The sequence below is a fragment of the Topomyia yanbarensis genome, chromosome 3, assembly GCF_030247195.1.
Source record: "Topomyia yanbarensis strain Yona2022 chromosome 3, ASM3024719v1, whole genome shotgun sequence".
In the NCBI taxonomy this organism is placed as follows: Eukaryota; Metazoa; Arthropoda; class Insecta; order Diptera; family Culicidae; genus Topomyia; species Topomyia yanbarensis.
Genome location: NC_080672.1, coordinates 286,422,335 through 286,443,074, shown reverse-complemented (window position 1 = coordinate 286,443,074; position 20,740 = coordinate 286,422,335).

The window sequence follows — 20,740 nt, the reverse complement described above, 5'->3', positions numbered from 1 at the left end:
TAGTTATGTTGTCTATTGTTTGAAGTAGGCAACTCTATTTTATATTCTTCTTAATGAAAATTAACGATGAAACGTCTACTTGTTCAATAATGAAAAAATAATTGGAATCGGTCAACAAACCATTGAAATATGGCCTTTTGAAGTAAACATTCTGGCCTTTATCCATTTTTTCAATTTACACATTATATTTAACGTTTGGTAGACAACCCTATTTTTATATTTTTTCAGTGTACCATATAAATACCACCTTTTGTACATTATATATATGTAATTAAATGGTCAGGTTTTCCTTTAAAAACCGCGGCATGTATAAACGATCTAAATAGTCAATGGACAAACATGGATTCACGCTTGAAGTCTGGTAGAAAACCCATCTATGACCGCATACCACATCCAAACCGTTATAAATTTCGATTCCGTCAATAAAATATTTTCAAACTTGCAGGAGATATACTTGATTACTATATCTTTCGAATGCCACGTACTAAATAAGCAGACAAAAAAAATTTTGTTTGTAGAGATAGGACCAAACCCGTGAGTGTTTGCTGGTAGCCTTATGAAACGTGTCATAAAACTTCAAATTGCAATTTCTCTCGAATCCCTCGATGGATCATTTTGAAATTCACTGAGAAGATGCTTGGATACTGTATCTTTCGAATGCCGTATGACAAATTTATGGTCATTTTTTGTTAACGGTTTTAGGAACACCGTGCGTTCAGGTTAAAGAAAACAAACCTATATTTGTCCTCTGTTTCCCTATAAATAGTTTTCCATCTTAGTGTAGAACAAAGCCACTTGCGGAAATAAACTAAGTATTACATTTTACTTCAAAAAGAAAATATTTGTGGTCCTGGAAAAATTTGCAAAATATTTGTATTATTAGAAAACTATAACTAATTTATGTTCAAACCCTGCTTTTCTCTGGAGATGAGAGACTATTCCTTTGAAACGTTGTACTAAGGAGAATCACATGACCAAAAACCGAAAACTACATCAACTTCAATTTAATTCAATTCTATATAGAGCGTTTGTATATACCATAATTACGGAAATCCTTGGGTATTTCAAATTCGGTAATATTATTGTTTGAAGATAAAAATGTTGAAAAGAGACATCCTACGAGCACTTTTTTTTAAATTTTTCGTATCTCTACTGCAATTTTAACCGAATTTCGGTTCCGGAGTGGCAGGTTGTGGCGTGCGATCACATAGCAAATTGTGATTCAAACCGATACTCCGATGAAAGCAAAAAAGGTAAGAATTTCGCTAAAATGTCTCTCAAACAACTTATATTTGCAGTTCTAGGTTACCGACGGCCAAACAAGCTTTCGTTGACTACATTGACCACCATAGACGGTTCCGGAAGTGCCCGGGAAAAGCGGCCATCTTTCAAAACTAGCAAACTCATATCAGTTTCTCGGAAATGGTTGGGCCGATTTTCACAAACTTAGTCCCAAATGATAGCTAATTTCGCACGGATCGCTTATATGGTTCCGGAAATATAGACTGAACCGTTCGGTCACATATGAAATTCCCATATAAGCCGGAACTCAAATTTTTTTTTTCAAATGGTGGACCCCATGAAATTTCAGAAATCGAATGCGTATTTTTGATGCCAAACATCTTTAAAACGCATGAAACGTCGAAATTTTATTTTATCACGAAAAAAAAATTCATAAAAATCGACTTTTTGGGACTTTGCCGATTTCGTACCTTTTTTCAGTTCAATATTACCGCGGAAAAAACTTTCTTTTACAATTTTTTTTCTTCAAAAAATTTTAGAACTCGAATAATAATTTCTTATCTTGTATATAGTTGTCATGTCATCTATAATAATAAAATATAATATATACATTTGAAAGCTTTTAATGAATATAAAGAACGCGAACATTCTCGTCTTCATGATTCAGAAAGGCACAATTGCACCGCTAGGTGGATTAAAACAGGTTTTTTTGTCATCATCATTATACATACAAACACGTTCTTGCTGTGCAAGAACGTGTTTGTATGTATAATGATGAAATACAGTTACATTTCGTAGAAGTTTAGGGCTATGCTAATGTTTAGAGGAATGGTAATATTTGACCTTGGTTCGAGAGTATTAGTCTTAAAATTTTATTATTAAAAATCGCAAAAGTTGATTTTTTTTATAAACGTTACATTCTGTTATAAAAAATATATGAATAATTTTTCAACAAAATTTTTAAATACGGCGGAGACCCGATTTTATCAGCCCCCGATATTATCAGCTTTTGATTTTATCAACTTCATATGAGAATTGATAGTTGGTAGTTTGATGGGCTCTAGCAGACGAACCAAGTTGAATTCGAGTAAATCCTTTCTTATATTTATATATTATATATATTTCTTATCTTAGAGAACCGAAAAATGCAAAAATAAAAAATATTATTTTTTTTTTCAATTTTGCGCTGTCGGGCCCCCTTAAGGGGAACTCAAAGTAAATAATCAGAAAAGGTCGCGAGGCTATATCCCAGGACCCAAAAAGTATATTTTAAGATCTTCGGTTTATTAAAAAGACAGAAAAATATATGTCCCGATTTTATTAATTTCCCAGTTTTATCAGCTTAAAAGCCGCCAAGGGGCTGATGAAAACGGGTCTTCACTGTATATTAATTTTACCACATTTACCGCATTACCGCGCAGTGCGGTGCGATAAATGCAGTGCGGTTGCGGTAAGCGGTGCGGTTTTACTATTTTCCAATCCATTTACCGCCCACATCCGCACCGCGACGAACCCTAATGACATCTCTAGGCAGCTGGAATTAAAAAAATGTGTGCGTCATGAAGTTCGAAGTAAAACGGCAGCTTTAATACAGAATATACTACAAATTCGAATGTTTGCAATCAAACGTACAGAAACGTTTTAACCCTTAAAGGTACAAACCATTTTTTTTAGTTTTGTAAAAATTGTCTCAGCTTTAGTACGTTACTACGATAATTTTGAGATGTTTTTCTCAATGTTACGTACATAAAATAAAATCTGCTTAATTTCGCGTTCAATAAACTTCACAACATGTCATCAATGTTCTTACATTTTACTGATATGTTTTTATAATATGTGGAAACAAGTTTACGACATTGAAATTTGACAAACACTGTCTGGTATTTTGCGAGGTAATCGATACAGGCATGAAAGAGAATCTTAGCAATGCTTCAAATGAAAGTAAATCTTTGGTTGCTATTCTCGCCGACCAAATATCTGTTATTAGAAGCGTGTTCAAAACAAAGACATACACACAAAACACCCATTTTCCATCCACTAGTGTAGCTGGTTGCGAAATGACAGCTCATGCGATCGGTTTTGCATTATTGTACGGGCTCAGGTGTATATTTCTCCAATTGTATCGATTGAATGAGCATGCGCGCGGGATGCTGTGAGTTCATCCGAACTCGACCCGACTCGGCTATGTCGGACTAGCATTACAACGGAACAGACGGTATACGTGGTCGGATTCGAAGTGCAGCAAAACCACAGGGGGGTCCCAATGGCCTCTCAGCTGGGAAGAGCATCACTATTCGGAAAACGCCAAACAGCTAGGGAAAGTGCTGACGAAGTGAAACTGTTTGTCGTTCAGTCGATTATGATGAGATGCGGTGGAAGGACGCACATTTTTTCCGATAGGTGTACGGAAAGGGAAATTTTCCTGCACATTGCAGTTGAAAAGTTTCAACGAGTTTTCACCAGGATTGTTCTAAATTGAATCGACAGGATTTAAATTGTGGTGAAAAATTGATAATGTCAATGGGATTTGCTCTGTACAGAGGATTATGGAACTGGTACAGAACAAGAAAGTTTCAATATTTTTAGCAATTGGTTTACACGAGAATGTAGGAATTGTACCGTACGATCGAATGAATATTAGCAATTTTATCAGTCATTTATAAATATATGACATAGACGTTTTTAAAACAGATTTTTTACAATTCCGGAAAACTCAGAAAACACCTTATCTTCTCATCATTTCATTAACTATTGGAATACTAAGATCTTGAATTTTAATACTACCAACCTCCCCTTAGGACCAGAAATAGTTTGTGTAATACTAAAACCCAAAGTGCAGTCACCCAAATACAGCAGTTACTATACAACATTTTTCGGAGACATACTTCGGTTCCCTGAGACGAAGATTATTTTCGGATTTCCTGGCATGCGGCATAATCGATTAGATTATCTGAGAAATGCAATCAGTCATGCGAACACAACATTTTACGACTGCTTTTGGATATTTATGGCGGAATCCGTTTCCCCGCACTGAGTTTTATTTTTTAGTTTCCTGACAAGCATCGTATCAAAAACCATTAACTCGATGATCTAAGCATCAACTGGTAATAAATCTTCATTGCACAAAAAATGGCGGTTTGTTGTGAGTGAGCCTGCATCGAATTTCACTTGCAGTGCTGGCGAAAATTTTATTGGGAAAAATTTAATGCAGTTACTAATTGACTCTAGTACATTTGAAATCAGCATACATGATTTGATGAACAATGCATGTGTTCAACATTCTTACATAAGATGATGCCGATGCACAGTGGTTCAAAACGTGCTTTTGAAGAACTTAATTGAATGGTGCTAAAAGTATCCATATTTGCTAATTGACATGTTTTACAATGTTTATGTGCATACAAAGTGACATCATTTAGCGATAAATGCTTTTTAAAGAAATTGATCATATTATGCTATAGAAAATCTATCTTCTAAGCGGAAAGAGATTAGTGTCCTCGAGGAAGTTGTAGAGGAGAACATCTTTTCACTGTAGCTTATAGTTATCACTTTATGGGATGTTTTCTATGATAATTTCTTTAAATTCAAATTTTTAAGCGTGACATTTTTGTTTTTGATTTTGGCGATAACAATGTTCAGAATTATTTCTATTGTGACAAAATACACAACTTTGTTGAAAAGCCCAAATCTCTTTGGCTTATTTGAAAAGCGTAGGGATCGATTTTTTATTTAGTTTTCCCTGTTTTGAACTTATGTAACTTTACTATGGAATAAAACTATATTTACACACCTAGAAAAAATAGTGTAAATTTACATCTCCTGACCATGACATATACGAGCATCAAAAATGACTTAGTTTTACGTTTGATTTTAATTTTACATGACGTTTAATTTCGTAAATTATGTAATTTTACTCCACATACAGCGTTTGTTCTGAATGATTATGTTATTGCGCATGTAAAGTATACGTTTCATGTAAAATTAAACGGAACACGGTAATGTTCCGTCATATCGTAAATTACGGTTTGTTGAATTGTGTCATGTTTGCAATTACGTCAACGATAAAATTCAGATTTTTTTGGTGTGATATCCTACATTACTCTAAAACGGTGATAAATGCATGGCGGGCGTCCGAATCCCACAAATTTTCCGAAATTGACATTTTTGCATTTTTCGATAGTTCTAAATAATCCACGTGGACTGTCATTTGAGAAATTTGAAAAAAAAATGGATTTTTGCCTTTCTCAATAGAAAGGTATTACAATTGCTCTGAAAACCGACTTTTTAACGGAGGCCAGGAGGGCCGAGTGACATATACCATTCGATTGAGTTCGGCAAATATCTGTGTGTGTATGTGCGTCTGCGTGTGTACGCGAACACAATCTCACTCACTTTTCTCAGAGATGGCTGAACCGATTTTCACTGCTATTGAATTTCTAATGGATCCTACTTCCGGTTCCGGAATTACAGGGTGATGAGTACGATCACGTAGAAAATGTCGATTTTAATAAATTCTGCAATGAATGCATAATGGTGAAAATTTTTCCAAAATGTGACCCCAACTGCTTCGATTTGTAGTACTAGGTCACTAACAGCCATTCAAAGTCTCTTTGGTCACATTGGCCAACATCATCGGTTCCAAGAGCCCCGGCGGAAATATCCAAATTCAGAATAACAGTCACATCGGTTTCTCGGAGATGGCTAGACCGAATCAACCAAACTTAGTCTCAAATGAAAGATGTTGCGTCCCCGTAAATGGCTATTAAATTTTATCCCAAACCGAATTCCGGCTTCGGAGTAACGGGTTGTGGCGTGCGATCGCATAGCAAATTGTGATTCAAACCGATACTCCGATGAAAGCAAAAAAGGTAAAAAAATCGCTAAAATGTCTCTCAAACAACTTCAATTTGCGGTTCTAGGTCACCGACGGCCAAACAAACTTTCCCAAGACCCCATGAAATTTCAAAAATCTAATTCGTATTTTTGATGTCAAACATCTTTAAAATGCATGAAACGTCGAGATTTTATGTTACAACTAAAAAATTATTTTTATAAAAACCGACTTTTTGGGACTTTGCCTTACCTTTTTTCAATTTAATAATTATGTGGCTGTTTTTTCTTTTACAAAGTTTTAGAATTCGAATAATGATTTCTATTCTTGTATATAGTTGTCATGTCGTGTATAATAAAAATGTAATATATACATTTGGAAGCTTATAATGAATATAAACAACGCAAAATTCTCGTGTTAATGATTGAGACAGACACAATTGCACCGCTAGGTGGATTAAAACAGGTTTTTGCTATCAGCAATCAAAGTTGACTATGGCGGCAGCCCCAGTACTAGCTGGCGTCCAAAGGGGCTAACCCCACATTGTGTCTTACGGAAATTCGAGTTTCTCGTTCGTTTTCCAAAGTTTTAAGAAAAAGTAGTCAATCGATTTGTCATCAGTAAATATTATGTTGTAGCTCACATATCGGTGAACACGATATGATAATGTTATATTTAGATTGTATTGTACGTTGACGTTTCATATAATTGCTATGTATGGCTATTTTCCATCTAATATATATTTATTGCACGAATGTATATTGTTGAGCGTTTTTTCGAAAATTTCAGTAAAAGTGTCATGTTCCTACATTGAAAGTTGACCGAGCAATGAAGTATCAAGAGAAAAACGGTATATTTTGGTTGGAAAATTAAAAAACATGGAATTAATTATTGTCTTTCGTTATAGAGTTATAGTATCTTCGAAAAAGTTCCTGTATGGCACCTAGCGCTTTATTTGGTTGAAGTATACTTGTTCGAAATTCAGTCGCTAGAACGGCGCTGTTATCAACTTGAATAGGAATAAACATGGCATTTTTCCATATTTCAGGAAAGTATGCTAATTCAAAAACATTTGTTAAATATTTTGACCAAGTATCTCAAGGTGATTTCAGAAAGGTTTTTAAGCTGAATGTTAAAAATTCCATCATAATCTGGAGCTTGCATATTTTTCTATTTTTTCATTATGCGTTCGATCTCACTATAGTTTCTTTCAACAATCTCGTCTAGTGACAATACTTGAAATAAAACATTTTCATATTTTTGTAATACTTTGTTTTCAATAGAACTCATAACGTTGGGATTAAAATTATGGACGCTCTCAAATTACTGAGTAAAATTTCGAGCTTTTTCCTCGTTTGTAAGTAAAGCTGAATTGGTTCCTGGGGTTTCTTCAAAATTTTAGAAAGCTTCCAGAAAGGTTTAGAATATGGCTCAATTTGTTCAACCTCTTTCGCGAAATTTTCATTTCTTAAGGGTGTGAAACTCTGCTTATTTTTTTGTAGATCCTGATCTATAAATTTCATAGCAGGATCACGAGGGCGCTGATATTGACGTCTTCGAACATTCTTCAAGCGAATGAGAAAACGAAGATCGTCGTCAATAATAGGAGTATTGAATTTCTTCTGTGTTGTTGGTACTGATAAATTTCTAGCATAAACTATAGAATTATAAGAATTTAAACATTCCTACAAATAAATGCAGTGAAATATGTCACCATTCCGTAACCGAGACTGCTGAGTGCCGACACTTTGAAAATGAGCTTTGAGTTCCGCTTGATCTCATTTAAATTTTTTTGAGGAATCGATCACAATCCCAATCGTATTAGGAGATGGAAAAGTTAGCTCTCAAGGTCGGCTTGGACATTGAAAGGCGTGTGGAACTGAGCCACTAAGGAAAAGTGTCTAACATGGCAAAAGATGCGAAATCAATTCTGTTATACAGAAAATTGATCTGTGGTGCAGTCCTCGGGCATCATAAAGAATAAAAGAACATCTAAACCCGGTCATATAAACTGTTGTAGCAGTCAGATACGAAAATTAAATTTAATCGCTTGATAGTAGCCATTGTGAGTTTTTAAGATAAAAAATGTCTGACTTACACGAAATTTGTAAATCGAAACAGAAAAGGAGTGAAGACATTGCACTATAATCAGATAGGCACCGTGTACCCACTGTTAACCGTGGGTTTTTCGTGACTTAGGGTCGTCCGTCGGTCACGACTTAATAGTGTTGCAAAAGTTCAAAATCAGTTACCAGAAGAAATACTGCTTGTATTTACCGAAACCAACATCCAGATTCACCGCCTCTCTCTTAACTTAACTCGACTTAACTGGTGTAACACGAACCGCATGTGCGTGAGCCCGAAGAAATGTTCGGTAATATCGTTTTCACGGAAAAAAGATTCGATTCATTTTACCTACCGTCTACTAGAAACAGACATTGAACGCGTCAGTCACGTTAAAGATCTGGGAGTGATTCTGGATCCTCAACTTACGTTTAAACAGCACGTCTCCTATGCAGTTGGTAAAGCATCTCGAGCACTGGGATGCATCTTCAGAATAGCCAAAATTTTACGGATATCTATTGTCTCAAATCGCTCTACTGTTCTTTATCGCGATCAATTCTAGAATATTGCTCTGAAGTTTGGAGTCCAAACTACAATAATGGCATTGAGAGCGACGCTTTTTACGTTTCGCGCTTCGTAGATTGCCGTGGAGAGATCCTTCCCGACTACCTCGCTATGAAAACCGGTGTCAGCTAATTCAACTAGAACCCCTACATGTTCGAAGGAGTACTGCAAGAGCCTTGTTCATCGCTGACACTCTGCAAGGTCGTATAGATGCCCCAGCTATTCTGGAACAAATCAACATAAACGTCGCTCCTCGAACACTACGCAACAACATTATGCTCAGATTACCATTCCGACGCACTAACTATAGTATGTATGGAGCCATCACTTATCTGCAACGAATTTTTAACCAGGCAGCTACGGCATTTGATTTCAACGTTTCTCGACAAAATCTGCGTATACGTTTTTCCAGACTATTTAATCAATTAGCTAACAACACTTGACCTTTTTATTTGTTTTTAATTATTGTATGACTATTGTTTTTGTGTACTTGATTGTTAGTAATTAGACTAGTATTTAAGTCAACATCATTGGGGCTTTGATATGCCTGTTGATGTATTGAACAAATAAACAAATAAACAAATAAACTTCCCAACTGACTGAAATTTCAAGCAGAATCGAATACTTGAATGCAAAGGAAATATAAATTCCTTCACCAACCAAAGCATTCATTTGTTATTATATCGACAGTTTGAGGACAGAAGTTGGCATCTTCACATTTTCGAGAAGAAGTGAACTGCGTAATTTATATCTGGTGTACTTTTGCTTAAAAATCCCTCTAAGAGCTAGCATAGAAACAAAATTCAGTGTACTTCTGAAACCGAACATATCCGAACCTGGATGCGCTGCGTCGGAAGAACGAAAGACAGGGAAAACGAACCAAAAATTTCATTCATCACAGCGGGCATGAATTGAATTTCGTTTCCTTTCAAGTTCACGCAGGGATGTCAATTTTTTAAGCTCTGGCACTTAACGTCCCATCTCGCGGACATCTGTTGAGAGCCACACTCTCCTTGCGACGTCACAGAGTTTTCCACTTCACCCCACGGAGAAAGTACATTATACGCTCATTCTCAACTACTCAAAATTTGAGTTTCCACTACTCAATTTCAAAAACCGGGGCAAACTGTCAAAAAATGAGTATCGATTTGAGTAGAATTGACTGAACTCTGGAGTAACCATGAAATTATCAACTATTTGAGTGAAAAAAAACTTACTGGTGCACGAAGTGGAACAGCCCGCACACAAAAAATTGAAAATAGTTTCAAAGGTTGATTCAACAGAAAAAAAAAATCAACGAGGAGACATTCGGAAAACTAAAAGGTAAGTTTTCGCAAGTGTGGTTTCTTTTTTAAAATAACATACCTTCTTATTTTGCCTATCCAGTAGCACGAGATCCTATTTACAGGAAAAAGGAGAAAGGACCTCCGAATAAATTTATAAGCATCGTATTAACAACTAGAGATACAGGTAAGTGGAATTTTATATACAGATTAATGCGTTTGTTAGTATTATTAAAAATACAGATCGGTTAAATTTCAAATTTTGTCTTTGCGTAAAAAGTACTCAAAATTGATATTTTGTACCCGAACTCAAAACTGAATAAGTGAGGAAAACTCAATTTTTGACCATGTGCACTTTTTATGGAATTGAGTGGCTGGTCACTCATTTTTGAGTTATTTTCAACGAGCGTGTACCGCACAGGCGCAACATACTCGTCTGACAATCTCCCCAGCGCTGGTAATACGGTGGGTGAACTCCTGCGATGAATGGCCAAAACCACCGACATAAGTAGATGGCGTCAGTGAAGCAAACAATTCTTTCGAGTAACCGAGTTACGTGGAGACTCCTTTCCAATCATCCCAACAACTCTGCGAAGACTTTACGGACGTTATCGTCATCTGTGATCTCGAAACCACATCCTCGGCACGAATCAAGTGCAGGAACTGCATAATCAGGGTGGTGGTGCCTTTATTCGTCCAGTTCTACCTCCATATCATACGAGTTGCTATGATCGGATTGTTCCAGCCATCAGCACGCGCCGTCATCGACCAAGCTATCGTAATGTCAGGTACACCCGGTTAAAAATAAGGACAAGATGTAAGAAGTGCAAATATAAGATGATTGGTTGTAGGCAAAGACTACATATTAAGAAGACTGATATCTCTTTCCTCCCCGATACAAACGAAAAGCGACAGACGTTACAGCGCCTAAAAGTGTATATGCATATTCTTGATATGCAGTCTTTGGTGTATATTGAGAGAAATGTCAAAGTACGCTCAATGCCAAATTTCACATCATGTGCACAATTCTAGACCCCCGCCCACTTCGCTTGAAATTTTTAAAATTGGTACTATGGGAAAATATGGGGGATAAATTTATTAAATGCTATTACTTTTGAAGTAGTACTCAGAAAATTCCATTTCATACCTCTTTTTAAAGGAAATAACCTTAGTATTTGAATGGATGTTTCTATTTCACGAAAAATACGGGAAAATGGAATACCGGGTCACTTTGGCCCCAAAATCCCGTATTTGTAAGAAATTACAGCCGCTAGGTGGCACTATATACACCATACTATCATCTAAAGTGAAACCTTAGAAGATAATTCTATTTTCTACAACTTTGTTGAAGACCACAACGGCATCTGACTCGAACAGGAAAAGTTATTAAACTTTTGACGAAGTGTTAGTTTTAACCTAACAGCACTTGCTGAACATTATGGTGGTGGTTCAAAAGTCGATATTAACCCTTCGAAAATCTCATCTGGAAGAAATTCCCAAGTCCTGAGAATAAAAGTTCGATTTCTTACAGAACAGCATTTGTGAAATAGATGATGAAGTCTGAAAAAAGCTGTATTCAAATCTATATTATTCAAAAACATATATCTTTTTATTTAAGATTGATTTCCTTTCGATCAGACATGAATAACAAGTTATTGTCTTGTTTTGCGCAACGCGATCAATTTTCAATATTTTGCAACGAAAGGTTGAGAACATTTTGTTCAATGATGGCATTATTATTTGGAAACTTAATGAATATTTTAACACTTTAACACAATTTTTTGTCCTGAAATCAACCGAATCACTTCAAATCAGTTATACTGTCTACGTTATGGTCTTAACGCAATCGCTAAGGAAATGTGCAAACATTGCAAGCACATGCACGAGCGATCTATTTTATTATTTTGCAATATATGAGTCACCAGAAACTTTTTTCTGATTCCGTATAGATAAACATAAGCAATATGATGTTCAATTATTTTAACAATCCTACTTCTGCGATGTAACAAATAGTTCAGAGTGCACGGAATTCTAAACTGCGTTGAATTATTTACGGTATACAATTTTTTGAGAAATTACAACTACCCATCTCGCGAATTATTCCAGAAATTAAGCTATTAAAACAATTCAACCGTTCCTCCAATTCTATTCAATTGCATTCAATTGCTTTCTTCTCTTGTTAGCTTTCAGAGGCCATGAAGCTGAGATTTTTTCCTCTAATTAGGCACTCACCATCGACCGAAGCGAAAACACAAACATGCCACCGCGGTAACTAAATTGGTGCCTATTTTCGCCACCCAAAACATACAGGGAAGAGACACTTCGGGCTCGGTGAAGAGTCTCGACAGTGCAATTGTCACATGTGAATGGTTACGAAATTTAATTCAAAAGCGTCATTAAAATTAAATTAAAACGTGAAGGTAAACAAGTTTTCTTTCCATCCCTGGCTCCCTGCTTAGGTCCATTACCGCAGCCTGAGCGGCTCCATTCGGCCTGACTGTCTCATTTCGCTTATCTTGTTTCGTTCTCTTTTTCAATATAAATTATTCACGTGAGTTTATTTTGCATTTGGTGGCAGCGTGAAAAAAAGGCTTGGGTGGGTCTCAGCGGATGAGTGAATGAATGAAGGGGGAAGCGAAAAGCTTTTTCACCACTCCTCATCGGGTGGAAGGACGCAACGCGTGGTGAAGTGGGAAAATGTTTTCATTTATACAAACGGAGTTGGAACGAATGGATGATGGCGTTGGTGTTAGAGAAGAAGATGATAGCTAAATGCTGAGCACCTGCAGCATCCCGTGCATGCACTCCTACACTGAGTAGACCGGCTGCCTGCTGGTCCGGTGAGAAGAAACTAGTGGCACAAATGGCAACGTGAGCAATCGTGTTTACCTTTGAAACACTTTGGCTGCAAGTGGAGGAAGAAAAAAGGGAAAGAACTCCTGTGAAGTGTCATAAAGGATTTAAGGATTACCATTAACGTGATAGAAATTAGATTAGTAGAACGAATTATCGTGACAAAAGCGTTGAGAAGAAAAAGAAAAATTGTCACGGTTGTTCTTGAACACGAGAAATGGATGGATGAGTTATGTCAGAGAAATAACCGGAATGATGTGTAACACACTTATAACTGGCCTTTCAACGCCTTTGGATTATAAATGTGTAATTTCTTTTGGTGGCCTTCAAAAGAGCCAATTTCGTAACATTTTCTTAGTTGCTCCTGTTTAGGTTTTGATACACCCAAAATCCGACGGGTATGTTTCTATTACTTTTGGGTAACATTCTATTGTCTTTTTGATAACAGACCACGCAGTTGCGCATTACGGTAATAAACTCATATTACCACAAAGGTACTAAACGGTGGAATGACGAATTTCGGTATCTGTTCATGTGTAAGTGTGCATCACTCAACCAAACACTTTTTCAGTATATGTCAACTTCGGCTCTGTTCGCATGTAGGATAATTCTGTCAATTTCTCTTATAGTATGAGTATCGAGTCAAGCCAACCAGAGTTCTGGCCGATTTCTGCCCGAATTAAGGCTGATATCTTCCCCAATATTGGCAGAAACCATTGTGTGTTGGATAGTGAAATAAAAATTTTCAGTGCCGGTGAATGATGAAGAACTATCGCGAGAAGTCGTTTGTGCTGGACGTCGGCCACACCTCCGACGTAAAATATAAGTTTCAGCATAAATTCAAAAAAAAGTTATGCTGCTCATTGCCGTATCGGACAGAGGGATTTCAAAGACATGGTTCAAGCCGAGCGGGTCTGGCCATCAATCAACAAGTGTACCAGGAGGAGTGTCTTAAGAAAACTCTTCTGACGTGCTTAAAGGAGCAACATGCGGATGGTAAGTACGACTTCTGGCCGGACAAGGCGTCTTCCTATAACGCCAAGAGAACGCTGGAGTATCTTGAGCAGAAAAAGATACTATACGTGCCGAAAGAAAGGAACCCGACCAACTTACCCCAGTGCCTTCCCATTTTTTCGGCTTCCCTCAGTGCCCTAGTGTACAAAAATAATTGGCGGGCCAAGGATATGAAGCAGTTGACCACCAGATGGATGTCAGTGCCGTCCTGCGCCCTTGTGAGAATATCGCGACTAATTTGCATCATACGGCTGACCATGGCCCCTTCTACAATATTCATTGACGTTTTTTTGTATAATAAACATTATGTTTTTAATAAAAAATACTGAATCCGCTTAATTTTTTGTTGTTTGTTTTTTAACTACATGAAAAAATCAGAAAATACGTTTCTCTTTCATGATTTAGGTAATGAAATATACAATTTCGGCTGGACTTACTGAGTATTTCTACGTGAAAAAATTCACGGAACTCAAACTGTTATTCACGGATTTGTGAACTGGTTCGTGCGTTTTGAATTAGTTAAAAAAAATTTAAGATTTTCCTAATCATTTTCATTTTCATGCTACTCTGCACATGGTCTTGAAATTTTAATGCGAAGTATTTCACATAATATGCTATAGGGGAGCCCGGGGCTAGTTGGCGGTTGGGGTTAGTTGGCGGAAGCCCCTTTTCTCCGTTTCTATTAAACATAAAGCGTTGACTCTCGTTGTGTACCTCAAGTAATGTGAAACACATTATCCGATGTGTTTTTGCTGCAAAACATTTTGTTTTGTTGAAATTGTGGGCGATATTGTGTTTTCGAGCATACCAAGTAAATTTTCTAAATTTTAAATACTTTGAGGTATTTAGGGTGATTTTCAATCTATTTCCAGAATGATTATATTTTTCGATAGCGCGTGAAAAGAGCTTTCAGTATCCGTATAGATATTACATCTATCCACAAGCAAAAGTTATTTTTAAATAGATTTTAATAAAATATGCGGTTGGGGTAAGTTGGCGGTGTTGCACGCGGGGCAAGTTGGTGGTACTATTTACAGTGCAAAAAAGTCATCAAAAAACCTATTTTAATCCACCTAGCGGTGCAATTGTGCCTTTCTCAATCATGAATCACGAGAATGTGTGCGTTGTTTATATTCATTAAAAACTTTTAAATGCATATATTACATTTTATTATTATACATCACATGACAACTATATTCAGGAAAATAAATCATTATTCGAGTTCTAAAATTTTAAAAAAGAAAAAACAGCCATGGTAATATTGAACTGAAAAAAAGTGCGAAGTCCCAAGTCGATTTTGATAAAAAAAAATTTTCGAGATAACATAAAATCTCGACGTTTCATGCATTTTAAAGATGTTTGGCATCAAAAATACGAATTCGATTTCTGAAATTTCATGGGGTCCCCCCTTTGAAAAAAAATTAGAGTTCCGACTTATATGGGAATTTCATATGTGACCGGACGATTTAGTCTATATTTCCGGACCCATATAAGCGATCCGTACGAAATTTTATAGACATCTGTGGGGATATTATAGCTATCATTTGGGACTAAGCTTGTGAAAATCGGCCCAACCATTTCCGGGAAACTGATGTGAGTTCGTAAATTTTGAAAGATGACCGCTTTTCCCGGGCACTTCCGGAACCGTCTATGGTGGTCAATGTAGTCAACGAAAGTTTGTTTGGCCGTCGGTGACTTAGAACAGCAAATTCAAGTTGTTTGAGAGACATTTTAGCGAAATTTTTACCTTTTTTGTTTCCATCGGAGTATAGGTTTGAATCACAATTTGCTATGTGATCGCAAGCCACAGCCTGTAACTCCGGAACCGGAAGTCGGATCGGGATGAAATTAAATAGCCATTTACGGGGACGCAATACCTTTCATTTGAGACTAAGTTTAGCCGAATCGGTCTAGCCATCTCCGAGAAACCGATGTGACTGTTATTCTCAATTTAGATACTTCCGCCGGGGCTTCCGGAACCGATGATGGTGGCCAATGTGACCAAAGAGACTTTGAATGGCTGTTAATGACCTAGTACTACAAATCGAAGCAGTTGTGGTCACATTTTGGAAAAATTTTCACCATTATACATTCATTGCAGAATTTCTTAAAATCGACATTTTCTGCGTGATCGTACTCATCGCCCTGTAATTCCGGAACCGGAAGTCGGATCCATTAGAAATTCAATAGCAGCCTATGGGAACGTTGTACCTTTCATTTGGGACTAAGTTTGTAAAAATCGGTTCATCCATCTCTGAGAAAAGTGAGTGAGATTGTGTTCGCGTACACACACACAGACGCACATACACACACACATACATACACACACACAGACATTTGCCGAACTCGACGAACTGAATCGAATGGTATATGTCACTCGGCCCTCCGGGCCTCCGTCAAAAAGTCGGTTTTCAGAGCAATTGCAATACCTTTCTATTGAGAAAGGCAAAAATTTATTTCTGGAATTCACTCCAAAGTAAGAAATTCTTTTTCTTGTGTATCTTGCTAATGTAGGAGACATTTATTCCGGCCAATTGCACGAAAAATTTCGAAAATTTGTTTTTGAATAGGGAGTAAGCGTCAAAGTCAAAATGCTGGGGTATTGAGACTGAAATATAATAGCAAATGTCGGTTAATATACAGTTTTCTCGAAAAGATATTCAGCACGTTCCAAAAGGACCCTTGAGGTAATTGAATCTCCATTTGATTGTTTAGTTTTTGGCATATCCTCACATACCACCAACTTACCCCGAAGTAAGTTGGCGGGTTTTCCGAGTCACATATTTTTGTCTCTAAAAAAGGAGAAAATGCATCAAACACTTTCAAACAAATCAGAAATGTTGCCAACAGTCTGATCTTTCGTGCCGCGTGTTCTATTTTTCAAGATCTACCTAAATCAAAGCGGTAAAAATTGAAAACTGAAAACACCGCCAACTAGCCCCGGTCTCCCCTACAATTGATGGATTTATTTTTGGTGCGAGCATTGTTTCATAAAATGTAACATCGAGCAGTAGATACATGAAAACAATTAAAATGATTGGGATAGTAGCAGGACTCAGAGAATCGCTCAAATCAGCATAGAACAACACCAGTGCTAGAAATCTCAAACCAAATCAATGGGAAAGCGAAAAAATGGCCCATAAAATTGACATACAAACGAATTATTGCAAATGCTCTGTTAATAAAATATCCAAATTGTTGTGGGAAAACTGAATTTTCCTAAAGGGGTTACATATTGTACTGAGCCAAAAAAATCGAAATTTTTTTTGAATCAATTTGCTGTTTATACTTTACTCACATTTCCAACGCGACTGAGAACTAAGAAATCAACGCTTTTTCTTGAAAAAAAAACCATTGAAAAAAAACCAGTGAAACCATTCAAAGAAAATCAATAGTGAATATTTCCAGACTTTATTTCCTATTTAAGAACTATTGTGTTTTTTACATCCTAGATTGCATGATTCAGTGATCGAAACCCAAAACTTTATAAAGTATTTGAAATTATTAAATTAAAATTTGTTTTTGCTATTGAAACTGACAAAATGATAGTTTCGCCCCTTTGGCGATTGTTTACTTTATCGGTCTCACCTATCAGCATTGAAGTATCGCCCTTACGATTTTTTATATTAAGTACCGTTTCACACCACCGATTTCGTGCGGGTTTTTTAATAGCGATCATTGTTACTATTTACAGCTGGTATTAGCTCGATAATCCTAAAAAAATCCGAAAAAAAAAACAGTTTCGCCCCTAAACTGCTAGCAAAAAAAGCATCGCCCTGTTTGTTTGCATGGAGCGTGGAGGGCGAAACTTTAAATAAACAAACAAAAATACAGTTTCGCCCGTTGAATTTTTGCTGTAGTTTAAGAAAGCAATATCGTAGAATCCAAATTTGTGGCGTTTCACAGCCCTCATTCGCATGCATGAAAAAAGCCTTATGTTTACATTTGTAAGTATCGCCCTTTTCACAAAAAAAGCGTTGAAATGAAATCGTAGCTCCTGATATCACGCTATCTCTGAGTGCATGCGTGCATAGTTCCAAATTTTACTTCAACATCGTCTTTTTCTAAAGGTGACTTCCCAGTAGTATCTTTGATTCGAATTATTATCGCTAATCCTAATGCCAAAGAACAAATAAAAACCTCTCGAAAGCGAACCGTTTGGGAAAATCATCATCATTACTTAAATTTTCATTTTCACGAAACTTTTCGATAACCTTCCGTCACTTGCGTTAATGCATTGGGTGCACAGTGCTCTGAAAATCTAGCGAAATCGTCCTAGGACACCAGCGGGTCTAATTCAGAGCTATCTGCGCGGCGAGTTAATTCTGTAAAGAATACTAAAAATTAATTTCTATTCCATAATTTTCAGTTCAGCAATTCGAGAGATCGTGCTCACCGTAAGTAATGAAAAATAGACTACGTTGTGAAGCGATGATCACTATTTATTAAAAAATCACGGTTAAATAAAAAATAAAACTATTAAAAAATTTCAAATAGTTTATAATTTTCACAAACTTATTAGGAAAAATTGTTTAATAAGCTTTCTTAATATAGTGTAGGAAAAGAGCTGAAAATTTCAGTATTTTCTCTATCTGCAACGTATAAACCCTTAAGTATACCAATTAATTGGTATACGAATTGGAATAGGTTCGCCAAATTTTGGAAGAAGTCTATAAAATAACCCCTTGAAAACTACGTAAAAATTGTTGTAGTTCGATGCAATAAAAAAAATCCCCAAAAATGAAATGAACCTATTAATGTGAAACACAGTGAATATTACATTCAATAAAGACCCATTTTTATCAGTCTCATGGTGTATTTTAGGCTGATAAAATGGGGACATTGACTAAATCGGGCAATTTTTTTCTTTATAATAAACTGAAGCTGTTAAAATATTCTTCCCGTCCCTTGATGTAGTCTGATAACTATTTCTGATTATGATGAACCTTTTATTTTTGCATATTTCCATCTTCATGATAAGGAAAACATGCTCAAGAAAGGATTTACTCGAATTCAGTATTGTTCGTCTGCTAGAGCCCATCAAACATATGTTCATATTAGTCTGATAAAATCGGGGTTTTAAAGTACTATAATAGATATTCAGCATTCGAAGAAGTTTCTTGTGAACGAGTGTTGAACTACTTTGTTTCTACTTACTTGAAGTCAGCGGCGTAGCCAGAAATTCGGTTTGGTGAAAATCGATCATACTGTCCAAACGGCATAATTCCGAAACCGTAATTTTTGAAGTTTTAAAAATATGCAGAATTAATTTTTCAGAAAATAGTAACAGAGTTCGTGTCTTTAGCGAATTTGTTGACACTTTATTGTAGTCAGGAATATTAACCTGAGAAAATTCACCATAAATACTTCTTGGACGATATACCGTCAAAATTATTTTATCAAATGATGCGCTGTTTAACGTTTGTAAAACTTATCGAAGATACTAAACCTCCGAAATTTCTCTCCACATTCGAAAAGTGTTATCCTCGTTATTAATCATATTGCGTTTTCGTCTCAACTCGACGCATTCCCAAAATAAGAACCTGTTTTAATCCACCTAGTGGTGCAATTGTGCTTGTCTCATTTGTCCAGACTACGATTCCATGGCTTATGTTCAATGCAATGGTGGGAATGAATATTACATGTTCAGTACGATTTGCACATACATACAATGGATCGACAGCCACGATCTTGAGATACTATGTGATACTGAAACATCGCTTGAAACCAGCGGCGGATCATGGAGAAAGATGCGGGAGGTCCAGGTCCTGCCGAAAGTTTTCAACTTGTTAAGAAATTTTAAACTAGTTTTAATTTTAAAGTAGCAACCCCTCATTGCATACTCCTTCCGGGCCGGTATGATTGACGATTTTTAGAGTGATTGCATAACCTTTCTATATGAGACAGGCAAAAATGTACCAAAGTCCAAAAAAATCATTTTTTGTCAAACATTATTTTTTTGGGGTTCACCTCAAATCTCAATGTTTCATGCATTATAAAGTCATTTGACATCAAAAATACAAATTTGATTTTGAAAATTTTTCATTTCAGTTTATATGGGAAATTGCTGTGTGACATTAATTCAATTTTAACTTCGCTTCCTATTAAATAAAGACCCTTATTACAGTATATCTCTACAAAAACGAGCTCAATTTGAAAATAAATCTGACGATTATGATTGATTACAGAACTCTGGAATTTTCTATTGGAATGTTTTCAGGCAGGAATTTGATAATGATGCTATTAGACAACTGTGAAATCAAGACCAATAGATCAGTTACATATCAGGAGTCCTCATGATGTTTACAACAACAGGTTATCAATCTACGGATCAGATAATTGTTATTGTAATATTGAATTAAATCAGTCTGCATCAATAAATTTTCAACTTCAATCCAATATTTTTTTTGGGTGTGGTGGGAAAGGGGGCGTTGTATGGTGTTAAACCCCAAAACCTTCTCTTGGCTACGCCGTTGCTTGGAGTTATTTATTTCGTTTTTAATTTTCCGATATGTTTCAGATCGATCCGATGGCTATAAGTTAGAAAAATTGCTGTCAGAAGGTTCGCACAAATGAACATTTTTGCACTGATAAGTTATCAAGTCCCTTCCAGACAACTTGGAAGTGTTCGGTGATTATTTCTAGCGGTTGTAGAAAAATGAAATACAAAATTCGTTTTAGCGAAGTAATGTTTGGCCTATTTCAATGGATTATTACTATATTGAACAATAAATTGGCGACAAAGAGTAATAAACGAACAACAAGCCATAACTTTTAAAGTATTCAAAATAGATATTTGAAGTCTTCAGTAAAGTTATTCGCAAAAGTAAGAGCTACAAATTTGCTGAAGGCATCATTTCGATATAATCACTTCCAAGAAAATTTGTGA